Source organism: Apaloderma vittatum, unplaced genomic scaffold (assembly GCF_000703405.1).
Source record: "Apaloderma vittatum isolate BGI_N311 unplaced genomic scaffold, ASM70340v1 scaffold9278, whole genome shotgun sequence".
NCBI lineage: Eukaryota > Metazoa > Chordata > Aves > Trogoniformes > Trogonidae > Apaloderma > Apaloderma vittatum.
In genome coordinates this window covers 12,658-18,250 of record NW_009732373.1, presented here as the reverse complement: position 1 = coordinate 18,250, position 5,593 = coordinate 12,658, and positions in this window count along the sequence as shown.

Sequence of the window (5,593 nt, the reverse complement as noted above, 5' to 3'; positions counted from 1 at the left end):
TCTCTGGGCAGGTACCTGAAGGGGCTGGGGAGAAACTCTTCACAGGGGTGTGTAGGGATGGGACAAGGGGTGGTGGTTTTAAACTAGAGTGGCATAGAGTTAGATTAGACGTTAGAAAAAACGTTCTTTATGATGAGGGTGGTGAAACCTTGGCCCAGGTTGCTCACAGAGGTGGGCGAGGCCCCATCCCTGGGGACATCCCAGGTGGGGCTGGATGGGGCTCTGAGCAGCCTGGTCTGCTTAAACATGTCCCTGCTCACTGCAGGAGGCTGGACTAGATGGCCTTTAGAGGTCCCTTCCAACCCAGCACATTCTATGATTCTGCAATTCTATGATTTATTTCATTTCTAGATTTAAAGAAGTGCCAGGCCTGCGGCAGCCTGGGCCACACACCCAGCACAGGCGCCACAGCCCGGCCCCAGGCAAGACCTTTATTTCCACGGTTCTCAAAACTAGGCTGTACCTAAATTGAGAGCATTGAGCACAACGTGGTGACAGCAGGTAAGATGGTGTTTTATAGATCTATATAAATACTGCTCCTCGCTGCACTGGCGGACGTCAGCCCTGCCTTTCCCAGCATTACTGAGGAAGGTTCGGCAGAAGACACGCAGGTTTGAACGATCCCATGCTCAAAAAGACTTTCTTTTGGGAACAACAGCGACTATTTTGAGGGGTTTTGTGGTCAGAAAAAAAGAATCGCTCCAGGCACAGGATTTTTGCCTCAAAGCGTCCTATTTCCTTTCTTCAAGGAGTGAACTGGAGTGTCCACAGGGGAACAGAGAAGTTCCAAGGACAGCCACGAGACTAATAAAAAGCCAGTATTCTCAGCAAGTGCCTTAAAATGGGACACGAGAGGAGGAGACTCTTAAAATAACAGATAATAGGGTGAAGCAAGTTTTAATTGCTTCTCTTCCGCGATTGCATCTTTTCAGTACTGAAATACCAAGTTGTTTATTATTGTTTCTTGCTGGATGTCAAAGCATTATGTTTTTATGTTAAAGCTGCACCACACAGATGGTGCCCGTGGTCCCTGACTTGCCACAAGCGCACCTGTCGGCTGGGCAGGTGTGTGAGCCCTGAGTCGAGATGAAAAAAAACGTCAGAGGAAAAGGGGCACTTTTTCATCCCTCCTGACTAATGCTGTGTCCCTGAAGAGCTGGGCCCACTCTCCCTACAAGGGCCATTGATAAACAAAGATCTGAAAGGGCAAAATACAGCTCGATATGTGCCCACGGTGGAGCCCTTGCCATGCTGGTGCAGGGCTCTTGCCCTGGGTGGGGTATTTTGTGTTCTATTGGTATTTTTTTCCTCTCTGGCATAACCTGCTCATCTTACCAGCAAGCAGTACTTCAACAGGGGTGAGGAGCTCAGCCATGTTTGCCCACCCTTCACTGCTCAGCGCCCAGCTGGCTGAGACCTCAGGAAAGGTTCAGATCAGATTCTAATATCTAAACTCTGGAGAAGAGCACAAAACAAGCAAATTCTGCCTAAACCGCTCCCTGCCCTCTGGGTCATCTGCTGGGAGAACGCACGGAATAAGAGATGCCAAGTGGGAAAAGCGTGACCATTCTGATTTAATACTGAAAGAATAAATGGGATGTTATCTGACATCCAGAAGCACACCCCGGGCACCACCAGCAGCCGCTCCCTGCTCTGCGCTGGGCCTGGTCCCGCTCTGCGGCAGCCCGTGGGTGCGGGTCAGGAGCTCATTCTTCTGTCCCAAGGAGCGTGAGCCTTTGAAGATAATTCGTGCTTTCTGCGGGATTTAAAACTCCACAATCAGAGTGTTCGCTCAATGCTCAAGGGCATTTTCTTGTTCATCCATCCCGAGGCAGTGAGGCTGAAAGCAACGGGGCGGCAGTGGGCAGCACATCCCAACACCTGACCGCAGGCTTATTCGAGCCTTCCCAAGGAACAGCCTTCAAACTCCAGAAAACAAAACCATAAAAAAAAGAAGGAGGAGAAGAAGGAGGCCCTTTGTGCACCCAAGAAATTGTTCTGAATCCGGGCGGCTGCAGCGATCCTGCCCTGACACAGCTCAAAAACACTCATCGATTGCAAAGTTGCACCATAAGACTTAAGGCTTTGAATTAATTCAGCTCGCAACCGGGGAGTAATTTGCTCAGATGCTGCCAGTGTGCACCGGGCTGGAGAGCTGCAAGGTCAACCAACGGTCAGATGCTGTTCTAGCCCTAAAAATAACCAGCCTCACTCTTTGCCTCTGCACGAGGCTGAGCACAGCTCAGCGCTACCCGCAGCCACAGTGTGGCTCATTCCTCCTCTCTTCCCCCCCCGCTGCCCCCTCACTGTTGCCAGGAGAGATGTGGGGGTGCCGAGCAGCTCTCACAAGATGCTGCTCTGGGAGATCTAGCCACAGGCTGCGATTTAAAAGCAATTCGGCTCCTCTTGACATTCATTTGGTGCTTCTGCCTTAACCTCTCAACCTGGCAAAATCCAGGATGAGCTGCCAAAACCCCCCTAGCTGCCTGACCCATGGCCTTTTGCACCAAGGAGCTCCTGGCTTCCCAGAAGGGACTCGGCTGACAAGGCCCAGCAGGCAGATGGAGCTGGCTTCCACCACCCTGCTGCCAGGTGTCATTGTTTCTGCACATGCTTTTAAACACCACCGGCTTGAACTTCACCCTTGTTGAAAGAAATTCTAAACCTTTCCCTGTGAAAGGGCAGCCTGTGCACTGAGACATGCGCTATCTCAGCAGTATTTGCCCCTAAAAAAATGGCGCAAAAGTGGTTTCCTCTCCAAAACAATCCCTGCGTTCTTTGTGCACGCTTTCCCACAAGGATAAGCGCCACATCTGTGGCCCCGTGGGAGCAGGGCTGGCGGCAGCCCTTCCTCCCTGGCACTGCAGGATCTCCCAGAAGGAGAGCGTGGATCTACCTTGTCAGGATCTGTCAGGACATGTCAAAAGACCAACAAGGCCAAGCCCTGGAGAAAAGCAGCCCTGGTGAGGTGGCAGGGCTGGGGCTGCATCTGGACCCCCTCCCCATTCCAGCCGGAAGAAGGAGGGGGGTCAGGATACGAAACAGGAGCAGGAAATGCCGGGAAGCAACAGGAAGCTTTCCCTGACAGCGGCACATCCTGACAGCGCAGCAGATATCCCCGTCCTTCCTGATGAAATCACCCGCCTCAGCCCTGGGTTTGTTCTCGGCTGTCACGCTGTGCCCGATGCCTGTTAAAAAGAGCACAGGCGGTCGTGAAACCTGGTGTGAAGCCCAAGTGTGAGGACTGGGCACTCCCTCCCTGCCCTGCACAACGTCTCTGTGTCAGGCTAGGACCGAGGCAGACACCCAGACTAATGGTAAGGGACCTGGCTCCTTCAGGGAGCTTGGATTTACCCCATTGCCTCCATCTCCATCCTCATCTGCTTCCTCCTCTCCCCGTCGATGGGCTGGAGGCAGAAGATGGTGATGGCAATGAGCAGCAGGCGTATCAGGACCGAGGCCGTGAGAAGCTGCAGGGTGAGGATGTTGGCGGGGTTGTACACGCAGTCTCAAGCGTGGTAACCTGCAAAACTAAAGAGGAGAATGGTTTTTCCTTCCCCCAATCCCTCCGGGCCACTGCAGAAAGGCAAGCAGGCACCTCTCACTTTTTCTAGAATCTGGTATGGGAGTGCTTTGGGAATTCCCGCTCTCGCTACCAGTAGATGTCAGAAAGACAAATTTGGATACCCCTGTGACTTATTCCAGCAACGCTTTAGAACACAGCAAAGTGCCTGTGCCGGCCTCCCCAAATAGGGCAGGTGGTGCTTGGGGCTCACTATAAACTCAACGTCAATATGCCCCCAGCAAGGCCACCTGCAAACTTTTTGAAGAAGGGTTGAAAAGAGTCTCTAGGTTGAGGCAGCTGGGGTTCCTCAGCATGAAATCGTCCACCGTATCCAGCAGCACAGACCTGGGGACGGCCCCGCAGACACATCGGTGACACCCAGGCCAGCACTGGTTGAACTGGGCCGTAGCCGCTTCCAGGGCTCTCTGAGGAGCAGAGAGAGACAGAAACCCCTTGCAGAACCCCACTCTGGAGACATTTTGTGCCTGTCCTCTGCCTCAGGCAAACAGGGCAGAGAGCGCCTTACAGCAAGGACACGGCAGCCGCTTCAGAAAAGGAGAAGAAAAACAGTGCCTTGCACAACGACCGGCCTCCTGCCACTGAGCCCGAGCTGAATGATGCTGCCAGGGGACCGTGGATCGCATCCCGGCCCCTTTTTGGTCCCACCTCCACATGTCCCTCTGCCGCCCAAAAGCTGCTGTAGTGAACAAAGGGACAGCCTTGGCACCTCATGAGTGGGGCTTTCCCCAAAACCTTCCGCCCCAGCTCACCATGGTAACAGGTAGAGCACGGCCATGCTGCAGCCCGCCACGACCACCAGGAAGACGAACACCAAGAAGTTGTGCTTCACCTGGGTGATGGCTACTGGGGCTGGGATGACCTCAGGGTCTCTGGCACAGCCGCCCGGAGGGACTGGGCACGCTGACGGCCTCCCTCCTTCCTCCAGCCGACATCCAGTCCTCCACCAGCCAAAGCCCCAAGGCAGGAGCTGAGCAGTGGGTGTCTCATTTGCTTTTCTTAGGCTTGTCTCCTCACCAGGGTCACATCTCTGGCATTTCACCTTAATTCTCCTCGGAGGCACATTTGCATGAGATCGAAGGCTGCTAACAAACGAGATACTTATCTAATGCCAGACATGGTGCTATCTGCTGAGCTGGGCTAACGCTGTCCTTTCCTATTCTATCAAGCCACATTCCAGCGGTTCAAGTTCTTTAATATTAAAAAGCACATATTGCATCAGGCTCACAGGGACCCTAACGGAGGCAGTCCGAGGAGAGACTGCAAGCGCCAGAGCCCAGGGGATTTCTATAGATCAACAGGGAAAGCACAAGGAATGTTTCAGCGAGCAGGAAAAGGGCTGATGGCAAAGCCTCTGTTTTATTTGGATGCAGTTGGCTTTAGTAAATTCCGTACCGAGTCTCAAGTATCTGGCAAGTTCCCAGAGGCAACCTACAGCACCGATTTCCTCCCAGCCCCAAAACGAACTCGCTGTCTAGCATGATGCGCCTCTGCATCGCACAAAACCAGGAGTGTACTGCACAGTACACGGTGAGACCACAGAGAAAGCAGACGGCCTGGTAGGGCTTGGCTGGAACAGCACGTGGCCTCAGCTGCAGCTTGGCTCTCCTAGGAGCAGACCGTTGCTGGAGGCCATTCTGTTGGGACAGGGTGAGCAGCGGTGGAGTCACAGTGGGAGACCGAGGCTGACCTCCCAGCTCAGCACAGGCTGCCTCAGATGATGCCAACACACTCGTCAGCATCTCACATTCCCGGTGTGCGCCACATTTTGGCTTTCCTGATCCCTGAGCGGCTCCAGCGCAGCTCAGGGTGTGGCGGGCAGGTTGCTGTCCTGCACCGAAAACAATACACAGCCCTTTCCAGAAAGATGTGGGAGGCTCCCGCGGGGCAGCCGGCCATCTGACATCAGCAGCTGGGTAACAGGGAAATCAGGGATCACTTCTAATTCCCACTGGCCCTCATCTCTCCTGGGACAAAGGGGGCAACCTGCCGGTTCCCCTGCCTGTTTGA